The sequence below is a fragment of the Scyliorhinus torazame genome, chromosome 16, assembly GCF_047496885.1.
Source record: "Scyliorhinus torazame isolate Kashiwa2021f chromosome 16, sScyTor2.1, whole genome shotgun sequence".
In the NCBI taxonomy this organism is placed as follows: Eukaryota; Metazoa; Chordata; class Chondrichthyes; order Carcharhiniformes; family Scyliorhinidae; genus Scyliorhinus; species Scyliorhinus torazame.
The window spans coordinates 16,466,872-16,487,747 of record NC_092722.1 but is presented as its reverse complement, the minus strand read 5'-3'; the positions used below and the strand labels follow the sequence as shown (position 1 = coordinate 16,487,747).

Sequence of the window (20,876 nt, the reverse complement as noted above, 5' to 3'; positions counted from 1 at the left end):
TGCCCTGATCTCTGTGGAGCCGAACCTGCTGCCGTGTTTAGATACCCATCCCTCAGTGATGGTGCAAAACTCCACCCCCCTCCGCAAATTTCTCAACCCGGGTGGTTTGCGGTTTGGATTGCACTGAACCACCAGGCAGGGAGCACACCTCGCTTCCCGCTGGAGACCACACTTCGGACCTTTTGGGCAGAATTCGCCGGTTATCTGGTAATTCATCTCATTATTGTCAGTGCAACCTTATTATCAGCAAACTGCCACATTTCCTGCATTGCAACAAGATCTGCACTTTAAAAATACCACATTGTTTGTGAGGAGCTTTGGGACATCCAATGTAATGAAAGGGCATAAATGAATGTAAGGTTTTTCTGTTTTCTTTCTTGTGTGAATTCCCATTGCAGGAATCAGCTGCCAATTTGAGCTCTTACTGTTGTATTCCTAACTTGTGGCAGTTTTGGATGAATTGGGTTAAGACTGCCAAATGTAATTTATGTATGGCGCTTAACAGTGATCAGATGGAAAAAATGTACATTCCATCAATGCAGGCTGGATCCAACCCAGAGATTAGCAGCAGGATCATCCGACCCCCCTGCCGGGTCGGAGAATCCCCAGGGGAGCGGCGCGAATCCCGCCTTCCGTATTCTCCGGTGTGTTTTTTGGGCGGGGGCGGGGTTCACGCCATGCTGGTCGGGGGCCGTTGACAGCGCCACCCCCCGCCAGCAATTCTCCGGGCCCCGATGGGCCGAGCGGCCGTCTATTTTTGGCCAGTCCCGCCGGCGTGAATCACTCAGCTCACGTACCGGTGGGACCTGGCAGGTAAGTTGGCTGGGGCGTCCTCGGAGGTGCGCGGGGGGATCCGACCCCCGGGGGGGCCCCCACGGTGGCCTGGCCCACGATCGGGCCCACCGATCTGCAGGGGGGCCTGTGCCTTGGGGGGCACTCCTTCCTTCCTCTCCGGCCCCTGTAGGGCTCCGTCATGGCCGGCGCGGAGAAGAGAACCCCCCCCACGCATGCGCCAAAACACGGCGGCGGTTCCGCTCATGTGCAAGTGCAAGACCACGCCGGCCCTTTGGCGCATGCGCGAACTCGCGCAGTCCCTTCGGCGCCAGCTGTAGTGGCGCCAACCCCTCTGGCGTTCACCTAGCCCCCGAGAAAGTGGAGGTAAGTGGAGAATTCCTCACCTTGGGGGACCCATTGACGCCAGAGTGATTGGCGCCGGTTTTCCCGCTGGCGTGGAGACTTAGTCCCCGGAAAGGAGAATCCCAGCCTAGATGGCAGTGTGTTATCCCATTGCACCACCCAGTCCTTATTGCAAAATTAATTTTCAATAGGCGGATTTCTTGGGAGAAATACGTTCCAACCCAAAGTGCCAGGATGTAAAAGAAAAAATGGGCTGAATGTAAGCCGGAGATCCATTTTCTATCAAATGATAAAAGTGAAAGTTCTCCCTGTCATGATGTCAGCTCATTATAAGTTTTAAAACATATTTGAAGCATTCATTGGGATATAATTTGGCTATGACCTGATTTTGGGCTCATATCCAACATTACACAGAAAGTGTGTTCCCCAAACAGGAGGTTCACTCAAATTTGAGCCTTGAGCCTTATTTAAATAATTTGAGTGAGCTCCCAGCTGCCTGGATATTTCATTGGACGAGAAACCTGGATAAATTGACCTTGCTTAGCCTAAAGCACAATGGTGAATTACTGCCTCAGGTAGTTTTGTAATATTAATTTGCGAGATGTGGATGTCACTGGCAAGGCTGGCATTTATTTACCCATCCTTAGTTGCCCTCTGGTTTGTAGTAGTTTGATACAACCGTCAGAGAGCAGTTAAGAGATGTGAGACTGGAGTCACATTCGAGGCAGACAGGGTGAGGGCAATGGTCTGCCTTCCTTAAAGGGTGCGAGTGAACCAGCTGCGTTTTTATAACAATCTGATAACTTCATGGCCATTTTTGCCATAGCTGCTTTTTGCTTTCCGTTTCTTTGCAATTTTTAAAAAACTGAATTTAAATTTTCTAAGTGCCATGGTGGGATCTGAACTCATGTTCTCTGGAATATAAATCCAAGCCTCTGTCTTTTTAGTCCTGCAGCTTGAATGTAACACTACTGTATCGTAGTTTCACTGATGATTGAACCTTGGACTCAAATGTTGTATGGCTCAGTCGCACCCTGAACAATCTGCCTACCCACTGAGACCTTTTACATGAGATTTTCCAGGAAACATAGAGACATTGTCTGCGGTTTACATATTGTTTTAATTCAGAATCACTCTTAATTTGCATTAAATTCAAACAAAGCAGCTGCTGGAAATACAGTAGAGTGATTCATTGCGGAGAGAAGTCGATGTTGAAATTAAAAGTGTCCATCTGCTGGCAAGGATTGAGATTGAGAACACTTCAAATTTAAACTGAATGAAAGAAGTGTGACCAAGTGTAGCTGAACCCAGTAAACCTAGATGCATGCTGAAAACAGGACTTCCAAGAACCTCTTGCAGGGGCTGATCATGCTGGGGTACAGCTCCACAGGCCATTCTTTATGTGTGATCCAAGGTATTGAGTGTTAGCTGGCTATTTGACCAAGGAGGGCATTTCAGCCTTGTTCAACTGTGTTGTCACTGAACATCTACACCTCTGGCTCTGGTACATGGATCGTGATCAGCAGTGGGATTGATTTCCTACACTCCTCCCTACTCTGCAAATTCAAAGAACAATTTTTGGGTTCCATTTCTTGCCTAAATGCGATCAAGTAATGCAGAGAACATCAGGGATCAAACTGGAGTGTTATTTGCCCACGCAGTCCAGTTTCAACCAGTTAGCTCATTCCACAATATGGGAATCTTTGTTTCATTTGCTTGCTTGTTCAAGTACTAAAATTCTCCTTATTACAATGATAATCCCTTCATTAAACCTGCTGAGAATGGTATCAGAGAAAGTTTCACTGTGTGCTTTGGGTTTCAAAAGCAGGATTCCTTTTCTGTACTTGAGCAGCATGCTTCATGCTAAACGTTAAGCAAAAAATGGAATAAATCTTGTACTGGTTGTGACTTGGACAGTGAAAGCTCCAACAGAGAAACTCCATTGAGATGTAAAGATGACTGATAATATGGTAATGTTGTGACCCACTGCTGTGTTATTACCCTCCAGTGCTCTCTACCCAACTGTCTCTTATCTTACTCTGACAGTGCTAATAGAATATGCATAGCACTATTAGCATATTAGCTAATAGCACCCTCGAGGAGCAAAGCCATAAAACTTTAAGTAGAGATCAAAACAGAAGGATGAAAAAAACAGAACATTGTCACAGGCAAAAAAATCAGGGCCTGGGGCGATGTTTGTTGTAGCACATGGAGTCATAATTCCATTCCTAGTCATAATGCAAATAGAGAGGGAAAAGCAGAAGCAAAGTCCCTTTGAAATCTGAAGTTAACAATAATCATTAAGGTGGCCAATGTATTGGAAGAGGGTATATTTTGAGCTTTTTGTTTTATGGTGTCAGCTATAACTGGGTTAAAACTGATGACTGTCGATTATAGTTAGGATTTATCTTCAGGATGGGAACTGTGGCAGGTCATACAGCTCTCTCGGGGAGTTGGCTGCGCCTGAACAGAGATTCTGAAGTGAAAGAAAGATTTGTCCTTTTGGAAGCTATCATTGGCCTTGATAGAACTGAAGGTCATTGAAACTGTACATGCCACAGGGCTAATTTGTTCATTAATTGGTCTTCAAGTAAAAAGCCTGTGACCTGAACAGATGTATTGTCTTTTCCAGTTGCTGAGTTTAATAAAATGAATCATGTTTTTTTCTCTCTAATGTCTACTTTCTCTAATTACACAGCTTGTTTGCTGCCATTTTTCCTTCTCCATGAGGAAGCGAAGCAAATCAAGTAAAGGCTGGTTTATGAATTCCTGATCGTGATTCTGCCATTCAGGGTGGGGCAAGCTCTTTCCCAGAAACAGGGAAAGAGGGAAACAATTCATCGGATGAATTACTCCAAGCCTTGTTTTGCACTTATCTCACTGCCTGGATATAGCACTACTTCGGCTGAAGACTTGAACAATGTTAATTTCTGGTAGAGATTAATGGAGATTAAAGGAACCTAAAGAAAATACTTTTTGCCCCCCTCAAAGTGGGTCCATAATTTAAAATTGAGTCAGAAACAAAGCAGAGATAGTGAATGAATCTGAGAGGTTATCCCTCTGAGAATTCTCCAGAGTTACTGTCAGTGATTGGCATTTGAGTGTTGGTGTGCTGTGCTTTTTAATTTCTTTCCTGTTACACATACCAATAGTTTTGGAATGCCATCAAGGGCCAGTGAAATGCCACCCAGGCTGAAACATAAATGCCACCTAGCAGATGCACTACATTAGGTTCAAGGCCCAGATTCAAATCTCAGTTCTCTACTCGATTTCCTTCGGGGGCCAGTTTAAAATCTTGCCTGTGAATCTAAGTGGTCCCTTCCCATGCCATCTGGCAAGAAGCCAGACATCAGAGAACCAGCAGTGACAATAAGGGACTGGCAGTGACCCCAAAGAACCAGTAATAACAATTATATTGCAGTCATCCACACACAAGATAGTACTACCAAGGGGCAAAAATGTTAGTGGGTGTTGTCTATAGACCCTCAAATTGTAATGGTGATGTTGGGAATAGCATTAAACCCAGGAAATTAGAGACATATGCAATAAAGGAATATCAGTAATTACGGGTGATTTTAATCTGCATATAGATTATCACAATTTAAACTCATCACAATACCGTAAAGGAGGAATTCCTATAGTGTGTACGGGTTGATTTTCTGGATCGACACATTGAGGAATCAACTAGGGAACAGGCCATCCGAGACCGGGTATTGTGTAATCTGAAAGATACAATTGGCAATCTAGTTGTGCGAGACCACTTGGGGATGAGCGACCATAATATCTTAATTTTTCATCAAGATGGAGAGTGATGTTGATTCTGAAACTAGGGTGCTGAATCTAAATAAAGGCACCTACGATGATATAAGGTGTGATTTGGCAATGCTGGATTGGGAAACATTACTATAAGGGATGATGGTTGACAGGCAATAGCAAACATTCAAGGAGTGACTGGGTGAACGCAGCAATTTTTTATTCCTGTCTGGCGCAAACGTAAACGAGAAAGGTGGCCAAACCATGGCTAACAAGGGAAATTCGATCCAAGGAAGAAGCCGAGAAAAACAACAGACTAGAGGATTGGAAGCAGTTTAGCATTCAGCAAAAGAGGACCAAGGGATTGATTAAGAAGGGGAAAATGGAGTATGAGAGTAAGCTTGTGGGGAACATAATGGGCGGCACGGTAGCACAGTGGCTAGCACTGATGCTTCACAGCGGCAGAGTCCCAGATTTGATTCCCGCTTGTGTCACTGTGCATTGTCTGTGCGTTCTCCTCGTGTCTACGGAGATTTCCTCCGGATGTTCCAGTTTCCTCTCACAAGTCCCCAAAAAGACATGCTTGTTAGGTGAATTGGGCATTCTGAATTCTCCCTCTGGGTACCCGAACAGGCGCCGTAGCATGGCGACTAGGGTTTTTTCACAGTAACGTCATTGCAGTGTTAATGTAAGCCTACTTGTGACAATAATAAAAATTATTATTATTGCAACTGACTGTAAAAGTTTCTATAGGTATGCGAAGAGAAAAGGATTGGTGAAGACAAATGTAGGTCCCTTACAGTCAGAAACAGGGAAATTTATAATGGGGGACAAAGAAATGGCTGACCAACTAAATATATACTTTGTTCTGTCTTCACAATGGAGGACACAAATAACATATATAAATGTTAGGAATCACAGGGTTTAGTGAAAGGGAGGAACTGAAGGAGAAATGATATTGGGTAAAGTGATGGGATTGAAGGCCAATAAATCCCAAGGGCCTGAAAATCTACATCCCTTCGCCTCCGTCGTATTTGTTCCGATGGTGCCACTTTCCAAGATGGTGATTCGAAAATGTGTTGCTTCTTCGTCAACCGTGATTTCCCACCTACAGTTGTTGACAGGGCCCTCAACAGTGTGCGGTCCATCTCCTGCGCCAGTACCCTTGCCCCCTCCCCTCCCTCCCAAAACAAGGATAGAGTCCCCCTTGTTCTCACATTTCACCCCACCAGCCTCCATAATCCTCCGCCATTTTTGCCAACTCTAACGTGATGCCACCACCAAACACATCTACCCTCCACTCCCTCTGTCAGATTTCCACAGAGACCGTTCCCTCTGAGATAATCTAGTCCACTCCTCCACCATACCCAACACCTGTCCCATCATCCATGGGACCTTCCCATGCAGTCGCAGAAGGTGTAACACCTGCTCCTTTACCTCTTCCATGCTTAACATCCCAGGCCCAAAACACACATTCCAGGTTAAGCAGCGTTTCACTTGCACCTTAAGACCATAAGACATAGGAGCGGAAGTAAGGCCATTCGGCCCATCGAGTCCACTCCACCATTCAATCATGGCTGATTTCAATTTGGTCGGTTGCATTTGCTGCTCCCAATGAGGTCTCCTCTACATCGGAGAGACCAAACACTGACTGGGTGATCGTTTTGCTGAGCACCTTCGGTCTGTGCGCATTCAGGACCCTGACCTTCCCGTTGCTTGCCATTTTAACACAAGACCCTGCTCCCATGCCCACATGTCTGTCTTTGGTCCGTTACAGTGTTCCAGTGAAGCTCAACGCAAACTGGAGGAACAATATCTCATCTTCCGATTAGGCACGTTACAGCCTTCCGGTCTCAACATCGAATTCAACTTCAGATGATTATCTCTACCCCACCTCGACCCATTTGTTTTCATCCCATTTCATTTGAACTGTTTTTTTTACCATTTCTTTCTCTCTTGTCTTTCTTTATATATATTCCAGCCCCCCCCCCCCCCATCTAATCCACCTTTCGTTAACCTTTCTCCCCTTTGCTTCCCCCTTCCCCTCCCCCCACATCTTTTTCCGTCACAGTTTACCCTCTGATGTTAGTTTCTCTGCAGTTTGGCCTTTCACGTGTTTTGTTCTCTCTGGGGACTGCCATTAGCATTCTTTCCCCTTGCTGTCAATGGCTATTAGCACCCCGTTTCCTTGGGTTTCTGTGGCTATGACCCATCTTTCATTCTCACTCAACAGTATAAATATTTCCCACTTTCTCTGTCTTTAGCTTTGACAAAGGGTCAGTTGAACTCAAAACGTTCGCTCTTTTCTCTCCCTACAGATGCTGCCAGACCTGCTGAGATTTTCCAGCATTTCCTTTTTGGTTTCAGATTCCAGCATCCGCAGTAATTTCTTTTTAATCTACATCCTTAATTAATTAAGGAAGTGGCCTTAGAAATAGTGGATGCATTGGTGGTCATCTTCCTAGATTTTATACACTCTGGAACAGTCCCCACAGATTGGAGGGTGTCTAATGTAACCCCACGATTTAAAAAGGGAGGTAGAGAGAAAACAGGGAATTATAGACCAGTCAGCCTGCCGTTGGTAGTGGGGAAAATTCTAGAATCCATTGTCAAAGATTTTATAGCAGAGCACTTTTTAATATTCATTCATGGGATGTGGGCTGTGCCAGCATTTATTGCCCATTGCTCTTGAGGGGGCAGTTAAGAGTCACCCACATTTCTGTGGGTCTGGAGTCACATCTAGGCCAGACCAGGAAAGGGTGGCAGATTTCATTCTCTAAAGGGCATTAGTGAACCAGATGGGTTTTTATGACAATCAACAATGGTTTCATGCTCATCATTAGACTTTTAATTCCAAATTTTTATTGAATTCAAATTTCACCATCTGCAGTGGTAGGATTTGAACTTGGGTCCCCAGAACATTGTCCGGGTCTGTGGTTTCCTAGTCCAGTGACAATACCACTACACCAACATCTCCCCTGGAAAATAGTGGCAGGATTGGGCAGAGTCAGTACGGATTTATGAAAGTTAAATCATGCTTGACAAATCGACTGGAATTCTTCGCGGATGCGACTAGTAAAGTTGATGAAGTGGAGCCAGTGGATGTGGTTTATTTTCAAAAAGGTCCCACATTAGAGATTAGCGTGGAAAATTAAAGTGCATGGGATTGGGTGTAGTGTGTGAGATGGATGAAAAACTAGCTGGCAAACAGGAAACAAAGAGTATGAATAAATGAGTCTTTTTCCAAATGGCTGGCAGTGACTAGTGGGGTATCGCAGGGATCAGTGCTGGAACCTTCACTATTCATAATATATATTAATGATCTAGATGAGAGAAGCAAATGTAATATCTTCAAATTTGGGTGGGAGGGTGAGTTGTGAGGAGGATGCAGAGACCCTTCAGTGTGATTTCAGCCAGTTGAGTGAGTGGGCAAATGAATGGCAGATGCAATATCATTTGGATAAATGTGAATTTATCCACTTTGGTAGCAAAAACAAGATGACAGATTATTATTTGAATGGCCCTGAATTAGGAGAAGGGAATGTGCAATGAGAGCTAGGTGTCCTCGTACAGCAATTGTTGAAGGTAAGCATGCAGGTGCAGCTGGTGGTAAAGAAGGCAAATGGCATGTTTCCCTCCATGGCAAGAGGATTTGAGTGCAGGAGCAGGAATGTTTTGCTCCAATTATACAGAGACTTGGTGAGGCCACACCTGGAATATTTTGTGCAGTTTTGGTCTCCTTATCTGAGGAAGGATGTTCTTGCTATATAGGGAATGCACAGAAGGTTTGCCAGGCTGATCTCTGGGATGGCAAAACTGACATATGAGGAGAGATAGAGTTGGTTAGGATTGTGTTCACTGGAGTTCAGAAGAATGAGGGAAATCTCATAGAAACCTATAAATTTCTATCAGGACTAAACAGCTGTATGCAGGAAGGATGGTCCCAATGATGGGGATGTCCAGAACCAGGGGTCACAGTCTGAGGATACAGGGTAGACCATTTAGGACTGACATGAGGAGAAATTTCTTCACCCAGAGTGTTGTCGGCCAACGGAATTTGCTACCACAGGAAGCAGTTGAGGCCAAAACATGTATGTTTTCAGGAAGCAGTTAGATATAGCACTTGGGGCAAAGGATATTGAGGACATGATCGGGCTATTGAGTTGGATGATCAGCCATGATCATAATGAATGGCGGAGCGAGCTCGAAGGGCCAACTGGCCTCCTTCTGCTTTTATTTTCTATCTTTCTATGGTTACCAATAGATTCCAGATTTATCTCTGACAAAGACAGATAGGTGGAAAATTTCATTGAACAGTGAAGTTTTTAAAACCTGCATGCTCTCTAAGCATAGACACACTATCATCAATGTTTAAATTTTGGCGTGTAGATAGAAATAGTGGATTATTGATGCTTGTATGTGTGGTTGTGTGCCCCTTTAAGGGGGCGAATTCTCAGAGGGTCATGTGACCCGTCGGGCCAATCGGACCAGAGTGCGTGAATCCTGAGACTGAGCGTGGATTTTAGTTTAGTAGGTGTTTGGAGTCATGGAGTACGGTCGATTTTATCTCAATCTCTGTGTATACTTATTTGCCTCAATAAACCGTTTACTCATTAATCTACTTGGTGGTCTTTTAAGATACTACAGTATGTTTAAAGGAATTTGAAAGTGGGGTGCAGCCACACTGGCCAGGATTTTCTGCCCCTGTTTTCGATGGGCTGGAATGGTGGTGGGTGGGGCGGGAAATCCAGCACGAGTCCCAAAATGGCTTTCATGCTGGCGGAATTTCTGACTGGATTGTCCTCACCAATGATGTAACGGGGTTCCCACCATGCAATGATGTCTCACTAATGAAGCGTATTGTTAAAGTATATGGAAAACTTTCATTTTGTTTTCCCATAGCTCAAATAAAGGGTATAATTCGGGGGGAAATGTGTTATTGCATGTAAACATTGTGGGATGAATTTTCTCTTCCGGACCCTTGGTCGTGGGTGTGTTTCACAGAGTGTTTCCTTCTCGGCGGCACGAAGGGAAATTGTGCCTCATTTCACATTTGGCTCATTAATTATGCATCAGTGAGTAGTTCTCTGAATCACATGACCGCGTCTTGCCGAATGTGGTTGAATGTTCGGGCGCCAGATTTAAACCCAAACACACACATTATTCTGAACAGTTGTGGACAGGAAACATTTTGAAATGGTTTCACCGAAGAGAGCGTTCAGCAATGACTCCCTTGGTGCCCTCATCCGTAGAATCAGCCAGCAGTGGGATGTCCTGTATCTGAGGGATGGCTCCAGGAGGCCCACTAGCTGGACCCCATCAGCCTGGGAGGCGGTTGCAACGGAGGTCAGCTTGTCAGACATCCACTAAACAAACGCCATCCAGTGCAGAAAGAGGATGAACGAACTCACCCGCTCCGCCAGGGTAAGCCAACCTTCAGCTCACTCCAATCTCACGGACTCATAATGGCATCGCACACTCAAATATTACACTGATCGGGGATCTGATATAATATTAGTGAGGGAGACACATCAACACCAATTGTTTCACAGGCACATTAATATGATCAGCATCTCATCTATCACCCTGCAGAAACTCCATCCACAACCCTTACTGAGGCAGGCTCAGCACACACAGCAAGCATGCATGCTTCCCAAACTCGCCTCCATCTCCTCATCACATTCCATTCCATATATCTTCATCCAACTAAACTCGCCCACAACTGGAGGGTGATATACCAGATGGGAGGAGGGACTGCAGACATCCAGGATATGACCCACTTTGAGGAGGATGCCGCTGTGATGGCAGGCAAAGACAAAGATCATTCCTGTGGGGATGGCAAGATCAGCCTCTCCCACAAAGACAGTATGGATCAGCTCTTCACGAATTAATCATATCCTGATAATTACAGTGAGTGACATACAATGTTGTATTCTGCCTGCTTAGGAACTATATCTTCTTTCTCTTACAGGTACCAGCAGCCCAGAAAGACCACCAGAACTACCATAAGCCGCAGTACTTAGGCCACCTCAGAGGAGGATGCATCAGAGGAAGAACCATCACTGTATTATCCTGCACCCTCCACAAGTGCAAAGACACACACCCCATTGGGCCATGGAACTAGATTATGCTTGGAGTCACATTCTGGGGAACACCCCACTGACATGTCTCCACAGCAGTCGGAGGCAGTGACAGCCCAGATCTCTGGCATGCCAAGTACTGCTGGAGATCAGACACCCGCTGAGTTTGAGTCAAATGAGGAGGCTCTGGAAGAGGCTGTCTCTAATATGCTGTAAGTGCAACAACAGGCGGCGGAAAACCAAGTAGAATTGCAAGAGGCACTCAACAGACTAGAACAAAGGATGGAGGAATCTGTCCGCCTTATATCTGATGTAGCTCCGATATGCAAGCACCTTGAGGTTTCCCTGGGAAGGGTAGTGGCCGCCTTCGGCAAGCAGATCCTGCTGGATCTGGTACGCTGGTTAAGCTCAACTTAGACTTCAGCAAGTCAATTGAGAAAGCACATGAGACTTTCATTCATGATCTGGCAGGTATGCAGTCTCTCTCTTTTCCATTCTCACATATCTCTCTATTAATGCTCAAATGGAGCAATGATATTGTAAAGCTAATGACTCTTGTTAAAGCACTTAAAAAGCAGCGACTCCAATTGCACCTTCTCGGTGAAGTCTTCCTGTTTTCTCTCAGCTCTGACTCTATTTCAATGTTGTGACTCTCAGCAGTTTGAGGGTGACCTCTAAAAGAGTTTCTTAAACGAGCTGTGGGCTCATCCCACAATGACTCAGACCGTTCCTGTGCAGATTCTTTTCCAGTTTTTATTTTAAAGTGCGCAATAACTAGGGTTTCAAGATGGTGGTGCTGTATTTTTACATTGAGACCAGCTTTGACCCTCCCCATTTTCAGTGTTCAGGTCCTCAAACCTTCCTGGAACCTGGGAAGGTAGATCTCTCATCAGTTTTTCTCCAGCCCTCCCTCCCAAACCCATCATTGCTGTCCCCATGTCCCATGTGGACCTCACCCCTCCCATCTCAAGGCTGTGTGTATGGTCATATACAGGGGAGAATCACCCCAGAAGAGATTTGAAGACTTTGCCATGCTGCCCACCCGTCCGTGGGCAGCACAGTAACACAGTAGTTAGCATAGTGCCCAGTGCCCTGGCAACCTGGCAGTGTCAACCTGGCAGTGCCAGCTGAGGGCTCTCTGAGGAGCTTCATTGCAGCGGTTATGTGTGGGGGGGTGAATGCCCTGGCACTCGTGGGTGTGGGGGGTTGCCCTGGTGCTTGAGCGATGGGGTGAGGTTGCCCCTGTTCTCTTGGGGGAATGGGTTTGTTTTCCCATAGATTGGGGCACCTTTTATAAAGAGCGCTCTAATCCCTGTGCACAGAGAGCAAAATTCCACCCATACAATTTAATTCCCATCCACATCCGTCCGTGCTTCCTAACCCTTGGTTTTCCCACTGCCTGTCAGCCTTCCTCCCCCTCTCCACTCTCCAACCCCACCATAACCCAATGTCCCCCATCTATGAACTATCCTATCCCCCCCTCAAATCCTACCATATCCCATTGCCTCCATGTGTCTATTATCCCTCCTTTCCAACCCTGCCATACCCCATTGTCCCCATATGGCTCTTATCCCCCCTCTCCAACCGCACCAAACTCCATTACCCTATTTGTTATCCCCCTGTCCAATCCCACCGTTCCCTATTGTGCTCCATCTGTTTTCCTTCCCCTTCACTCGTCCCGACGCTGGTCGCAATGCTGGCCTCTGTTTCCAAGTGCCTGTTTGAGACCTGCAGCACACATTGGAGTGCTGGAAAACTCCACCCGATGTTCCTTCAGTGGGATATCATCATATTGCATACACCTCTGGCTTTTTTTCAACCCCAGTAATAGGGCATTCAATTGACAAAGACTACTGTCTCTTTAAGAAAGCTTAACTGCACAAAGCAGAAACCCTAAATAAGCTAGCGTATTATTAAGGGCAATTTATTCCCTGATGGTTACCAGGCTTTATCATTTAAATGAAAAAAAAAGAGACGAAGAAATAATGATATGAAAAATGTACTGGTGAAAAGCTACTGCTGCTGATAATATGACCCTGGTATTGTTATGTCTCTCAATGTGTCCTCTGAGGCTTCAGTGTAAAAATGGTCAGAGAAAGAAATTTAGAGCATGTTGGGGTCATGGGCTGGGTCACTGGGTGGCAGAACTCAGTAAATGATTCCCTCCCCAGGCTGTAATAATAGTAACTGTCAGGAAAAGGGAGCAGTCACAGACAAGGCCAGCCCAACTAACTCTAGACGAAATAAGAAAATCGTTGCCTGAGGGGACCTGTGTTCAGGATCTTGAGCTGTGCTAAAGGTGGGCAAACACACTGTTGTGCTTATTACAATCCACCTCCTCCCCATGCCCTCCACCCATGAAGAATTATAAAGGTGCAGTCACAGGCTCTGAGGACTGCCGCAGGGGAAAACCTTGGAGTTTGTGGCAATTTTCTGCATCAAATGTTTTGATAATTAAGCAGAGCTGATCAAGAGAAAAACAACTAGTCTCCAGAGCTCCGAAGGCAAAGGCCCATAAAATGGAATATCCAGAAAATGCCAAAGGCTGCCTTTGCAGATTAATGATGCTCTCGTAATAGATTTTTCCCATGCAAAGCATTAAGAAGCAAGGTCTTAAAAAAATGTGCAGGTGTATCAGAGAAGTACCTACAGGTTGTGACATGGGGCACACTCCTAGCAACAGCTAAAACTGCTCAACTGAAACAAATGCAGCCAACGGAACAAATGCAACTAACATTTATGAAAGAAGTGATTGTAGGTTATTCATTAATTACCTCATAAAAGATTCCTACTAATTCCCCTCCATGCCAAATCTGAAATACGTGTTTCTTAATCAGGTTGCAGCTATTTGCTCATTATTTCCCCCCACACTCTAATCTGCTTGTAGTTACCTGCAGGTTATAAGACTAATTTCCACTCCTGAACTGTGGAAGTGCTTTAGGGATGCCCTCAATGCATCCCCCTAAGAGCACAAACATCCCCACCAACGCATGGGAGTCCCTGGCTTGTCACTGACCTAAATGGAGAAAGCTCATCTGGAAAGGCACCCCGGACACATTGAGAGACGTTATCGAGGATACACAAAGGCAAAAGTAGAGGTTCCAGAGGGAGCACACAAACTTCCAAATAATCCTTCAAGCACCATCTACCCTGCAGGTGGCAACATCTTCCGATTTGCATTAGGCTCATCAGCCATCCCTGAACTCGTCAAACTGGAATGGAACAAGCCATCCCTGATCACAAGGGACTTTCCAAGAGAAAAAGAGATAAAATTAGTTTTCTGTCTTTCAAGCATCCGACAGGAGGTGATCCAGGAGGATGATGATGACTCCTGGATTCACATCCATACACTTAATGAGCACGTATGATATTCTTTTGTTTGTTCTTTCTGTGTTGGTGTTAGTCCATTCATTTAAAATGAACCAGTGTCACCATAAAAATACACACAAAAGGGTATGAGTCCATTAAACATCGACAATCAAATTGTTTGCCATTAGTTTCCAGAATTAACTTTTCTCACCAAATGGTCATTTCAAGAAAAACGTATTCACCAGTATTCTCCGTTGCGAGTCCACCTCACTACGGCTGCTAGCATGGACGGAGAATTTGGCGCAGAGCCAAAGCTCCCATTCCCTGCAGTAAGACCGGAGAATCCCGCTGCCGTGAGGACGGAGAATCCCACCAATTGTCTTCCCAACTAGCAGCAGGAAGAAGTCTGCATGTGATACAAAAAAAGGTGTGGTTCAGGTTGCGCATAAAGTCAGCAGCAGGAATGTGATGCCATGCTCATAGATTCAATACCGTGAGTTATAATAATAATCTTTATTGGCGTCATAAGTAGGCTTACATTAACGCTGCAATGAAGTTACTGTGAAAATCCCCTAGTCGCCACATTCCGGCGCTTGTTTGGGTACACTGAGGGAGAATTCAGAATGTCCAATTCACCTAACAAGCACGCCTTTCGGGAGGAAACCGGAGCACCCGGAGGAAACCCACGCAGACAAGGGGAGAATGTGCAGACTCCACACAGACAGTGACACAAGCTGGGAATCGAACCTGGGACCCTTGCACTGTGAAGCAACAGTGCTAACCACTACTACTGTGTTTCATGATCTAAGCAGGACAGGAAAGGTGAGAGCAGTGGCCGATTCACCTACATCTCAACGTGTGTATCACCCCAATCTCCTCACCCTGACTTTTCAAGCATAGCCCACATATTATTCCTCACACAAACCCACATCCATATGCAATGTCATGCCTCTTCCTCATTGTCACCCTCAACAAATGTTCTCCATTATCCATTCAACACATGTCATTGCTTTCATTCATTTGTCTATTTTCCACCTTGCAAGAGAAGAGAGCATAGAACACAAGGGAGAGGAAGAGGACTGGAGGTCAGCCTCCAGTTATCTTGCAACTGGCAGCCACAGAGGAGGAGGCACTGGATATCATTGGAGTCTCAGCATGCCTGACTGTCGGAGGTGGGGGTCTCCCAGCTCCCTGGTGACATCATTAATTGTCAGCTGACCATGTGGAAAATAATGCTTAACCATGTTAACTTATCACAGAACCTCTACAGGGCAGAAGCAGGCCATTCGGCCCATCGAGACTGCAAAGACCCTCTGAAAGAGCACCCTTTCGAGGCCCGATCCGCCAGCCTATCACCGTAACCCAGTAACCCCACCTAGGGGCAATTCAGCATGGCCAATCCACCTAACCTGCACATCTTTGGACTGTGGGAGGAAACCGGAGCACCCGGTGAAAACCCATGCAGACACAGGGAGAATGTGCAGACCCCACACAGATAGTCACCCTGTGCCAGTATTGAACCTGGGACCCTGGCGCTGTGAGATAGCAGCGCTAACCACTGAGCCACTGTGCTGCCCGGGTGCCAGACTAGCAGTGGCAAGGTGCCCAGGTACCACCGCCACTGATGCTAGGAAGATTGCACTGCTTTTATCAATGGCAGGACTGCATGCAATTGAAATTTATAATTCGTTTCTATACTCTGAAGGTCAGGACAAAAGCAAATTCAAAGTTATACTAAACAAATTTGATGACTACAGCAAAATTCAAACGAATGAAATCTTTGAAAGATTCAGATTCAACAAGAGATTGCAGAAAACTGGGGAATCATTTACAAGCTTTGTCACCGATGTAAAATTACTAGCACAATCTTGCAACTATGCAGCGCTGCATGACTCGCTAATCCGTGATCAAATTGTGTATGGCATAAGTGATGAGAATTTAAGAGAGAAATTATTAAGATAGCAAGATCTTACATTGAAAATAGCAATTGAAAAATGTTTAGCTCATGAACAAAGTTGAAACCAATATAATGAATATTATAACCGTTAAAAAGGCACGAATATCCACCACGAGGTTGAGTGTGTAAAAATGGTGTCGCAGTCGATGAAGAAGCACGTTTTGGACGGCAGCCACCTTGTGCATCTTGTGAGATGTCAGTACTTATTAGCATATTTCCCTGTCAGGTCTTCAGCACCCTTGATTATAGGCTGCTGTATTCTCACCTTGCTTTTACTGGCAAGTTCCAGGAAGTCCAAAAAACCCACAAACCCACAGTTAAATTTCAAAGTCCATGTCAATATTGCTGCAACTGATTGATTAACATATTGAAATTGACAACCCACTTCTCCTGCGGGCATACACTCATGAAGTCGAAAGTGCTGCAGTTAAATGGAGACGGCAATGGGTTGGAGCTGGCTTCTCACCCTTCCATGACTTAACAACTCACCCACACCCAAACCTATGTGGTCATCGTAAAATTCTTCCCAAAGTATTTGTTTAACATCACTTCCATTTCCTTTTTCTTCATTGTAATTTCTCCTATTTTTGCCTCCACTGGGCCCACATTTTCTTTTCTAATCTCTTCCTTTCTATGTACTTGTTAAATCTCTTACAATCTGATCATGTTACTCTCTGATTCTATTTTTCACCTCTTTATTGATTTCTTGGTCATCCATTACCAGCTTTTGAAACCTCCCAATGATCAGGCTGAACTCTTTTTGGCAAAATGATAAGCCTGCTCTTTGAATCTAACCTTAACTTCATTAGTTAGCTATGATTGCGGCACTCTTCCAGTGGATTTTTATTCCTGTAGAAAATCTATATTTGTTGAGAATGATTAATTATTTCTTTAAATATTTGCCATTGTTTACCTACCATCATATATTTTAATCTAGTTTTTCAATCTACCTCAGCGAACTCGATCTTCACATCCTGTTAATTGGCTTTGTTTAAATTGAAGATTCTAGTTTCTGACTGAACCTCATCATTCTCAAATTTAAGATGAAATTTTATCATATTATGACCACTCTTCCTGAGAGGGTTCTTTAATACAAGGTTATTCATTGATCCTGCCTCATTACACAATACTAGATCTAAAAAATCCTGATACTTAATTGGTTCCTCAACATCAGTCCAGGGCAGCTGTGGTGCTGGCAGTGGCCCACAGTTAGGACGTCAGAATGGGGTAAAGGACTGTATCGCAGAGGTGGTTATTAGGAGAGGAGGGAGGTGATTGGGAATTGAGGTGATGATCAGAATGGGAATAGGTGATTGGGAGAGGCAATGAAGCATTTGGAAGTGGGCATAGCTGATTGAGAGGGGGTGGCAATCAGGCGAGGAGAAGTGATCAGGGGTTGGGGGCTGATCAGAAGATGGGAGAAGTGATTGAGAGAAGATAGGAGGTGATTGGGAGATGGAAGTGGTGATTGGAAATGGGGTAGATTGGGAGGTAGGGAAGCTGAGAGGAAGTGGTCTGGTAAGTGGGAAGATGAGCAGGGAAGGTGACTGAGAATAGGCAAAAGATGTTCATGAGAGATGAGGCGAACTGTGTGGGATAAACAAGTCCAGCACTGAATAGCCCAGTAACCAGTTCCCATGAGAGGAGCACTCCTGCACCTTCTTGATTCCCAGGGAAGGGTTTTATAAACATTTTCACTACTTGTTAATGGCCACAGGACTTGATCAAGAGCAAGGTATATGCTGGGTCACCATTTATTGCCCATCCCCAATTGCCCTTGAAGGAGCATTTAAGAGTCAACCACATTGATGTGGATCTAGAGTCACATGTAGAACAGGGAAGGATATCAGATTTCCTTCCCTATAGGATATTAGTGAACCAGATGGACTTCCACGACAATCGTTTCATGGTCATCACAAGACTTTTAATTCCAGATTTCTATTTAATTCAAATTTCACAATTGCCAGAGCATTAACCTGCGTCTCTGGAAAACTAATCTAGTGACAATAGCACTACGCCACTGCCTCCCCACTGGCAAAAGGGGCCTTTTGCTTGATTGGAGGGCTCTAATTTGCATATTAAAAGGGCCTAATACCTGTCTAATACTTGTTTTGGTTGTCCGTCCATGAAACCGCGGAAAATGGCCCCACAAATTTAGCACAAGGCCCAGTGCTAAATCAATATACATTGTGTATGCTTTAAACCCAAAATATACGCAAAACACAGTCCTATTTTAACCCCAACTTCAGTCATGATAAATATTGGGCTTAAAGTTAATTGTAGAGCTGCTACCATACCATCTACCCCAGTAGTGGTACTTGGTTTAATATCAAAGATTATGGGCTGGATTCTCTGATCGCTGACGGCAAAATCGCGTTTGGCGATCGGCCGGAGAATCTCCGTTTACGCCAGAATCGGGGGCGGCGCTGTTTTGGCGATGCTCGGCCCCCTCAAAAACAGTATACTCGGGCAGTACGCCGCATACTGTATGGACGGCCTCATAGAACATAGAACATTACAGCGCAGTACAAGCCCTTCGGCCCTCGATGTTGCGCCGACCTGTGAAACCACTCTAAAGCCCATCTACACTATTCCCTTATCGTCCATATGTCTATCCAATGACCATTTGAATGCCCTTAGTGTTGGCAAGTCCACTATTGTTGCAGGCAGGGCATCCCACGCCCTTACTACTCTCTGAGTAAAGAATCTACCTCTGACATCTGTCTTATATCTATCTCCCTTCAACTTAAAGCTATGTCCCCTTGTGCTAGACATCACCATCCGAGGAAAAAGGCTCTCACTGTCCACCCTATCCAATCCTCTGATCATCTTGTATGCCTCAATTAAGTCACATCTTAACCTTCTTCTGTCTAACGAAAACAGCATCAGTTCCCTCAGCCTTTCCTCATAAGATCTTCCCTCCATACCAGGCAACATTCTGGTCAATCTCCTCTGCACCCTTTCCAATGCTTCCACATCCTTCCTATAATGCGGCGACCAGAATTGCACGCAATACTCCAAATGCGGCCGCACCAGAGTTTTGTACAGCTGCAACATGACCTCATGGCTCCAAAACTCAATCCCTCTATCAATAAGAGCTAACACACCGTACTCCTTCTTAACAACCCTCTCAACCTGAGTGGCAACTTTCAGGGATCCATGTACATGGACACCGAGATCTCTCTGCTCATCCACACTGCCAAGAATCTTACCATTAGCCCAGTACTCTGTCTTCCTGTTATTCCTTCCAAAATGAATCACCTCACACTTTTCTGCATTAAACTCCATTTGCCACCTCTCAGCCCAGTACTGCAGCTTATCTATGTCCCTCTGTAACTTGTAACATCCTTCCGCACTGTCCACAACTCCACCGACTTTAGTGTCATCTGCAAGTTTACTCACCCATCCTTCTACGCCCTCCTCCAGGTCATTTATAAAAATGACAAACAGCAGTGGCCCCAAAACAGATCCTTGTGGTACACCACTAGTAACTGGACTCCAGTCTGAACATTTCCCATCAACCACCACACTTTGTCTTCTTCCAGCTCGCCAATTTCTGATCCAATCTGCTAAATCACCCTGAATTCCATGCCTCTGTATTTTCTGCAGTAGCCTACCGTGGGGAACCTTATCAAACGTTTTACTGAAATACATATACACCACATCAACTGCTTCACCCTCATCCACCTGTTTGGTCACCTTCTCAAAGAACTCAATAAGGTTTGTGAGGTGCGATCGACCCTTCACAAAACCGTGTTGACTATCTCTAATCAAATTATTCCTTTCCAGATGATTATACATCCTATCTCTGATAAACCTTTCCAAGATTTGGCCCACAACAGAAGTAAGGCTCACTGGTCTATAGTTGCCGGAGTTGTTCTACTCCCCTTCTTGTACAAGGGGACGACATTTGCTATCCTCCAGTCTTCTGGCACTATTCCTGTAGACAAAGATGACTTAAAGATCAACGCCAAAGGCTCAGCAATCTCCTCCCTAGCTTCCCAGAGAATCCTAGGATAAGTCCCATCCGGCCCAGGGGACTTCTCTATTTTCACACTTTCCAGAATTGCTAACATCTCCTCCTTATGAACCTCAAGCCTTCTAATCTAGTAGCCTGAATCTCAGTATTTTCCTCAACAACATTGTCTTTTTCCTGTGTGAATACTGGCGAAAAATATTCATTTAGCACCTCTCCTATCTCCTCGGACTCTAAGCACAACTTCCCACTACTGTCCTTGACTGGCCCTACTCTTACCCTAGTCATTCGTTTATTCCTGACATATCTATAGAAAGCTTTAGGTTTATCCTTGATCCTACCTGCCAAAGACTTCTCATGTCCCCTCCTGGCTCTTCTTAGCTCTCTCTTTAGGTCCTTCCTAGCTAACTTGTAACTCTTGAGCGTCGTAACTGAACCTTCATGTCTCATCTTTACATAAGCCTCCTTCTTCCTCTTGTGTTTCGACTGCTTTAGTAAACCACGGTTCCCTCGCTCGACCACTTCCTCCCTGCCTGACAGGTACATACTTATCAAGGACACGCAGTAACTGTTCCTTGAAAAGCTCCAGATTTCCATTGTGCCCATCCCCGCAGTTTTCCTCTCCATCCGATGCATCCTAAGTCTTGCCTCATCGCATCATAAT

The 20,876-nt window shown here is 45.1% G+C and overlaps 1 long non-coding RNA gene across 2 annotated transcripts in view; it reads left to right on the top strand.

The window, feature by feature from the left end:
- LOC140392338 (uncharacterized) overlaps positions 1-11,538 on the top strand; it is a 108,718-nt gene extending 97,180 nt beyond the window's left edge. For both annotated transcript variants that reach the window (XR_011935294.1, XR_011935295.1), the window contains exon 4: positions 10,862-11,538. This is a non-coding gene — a long non-coding RNA (uncharacterized lncRNA). The remainder of the gene's footprint in view (positions 1-10,861) is intronic.
- Positions 11,539-20,876: the final 9,338 nt, after the last annotated feature.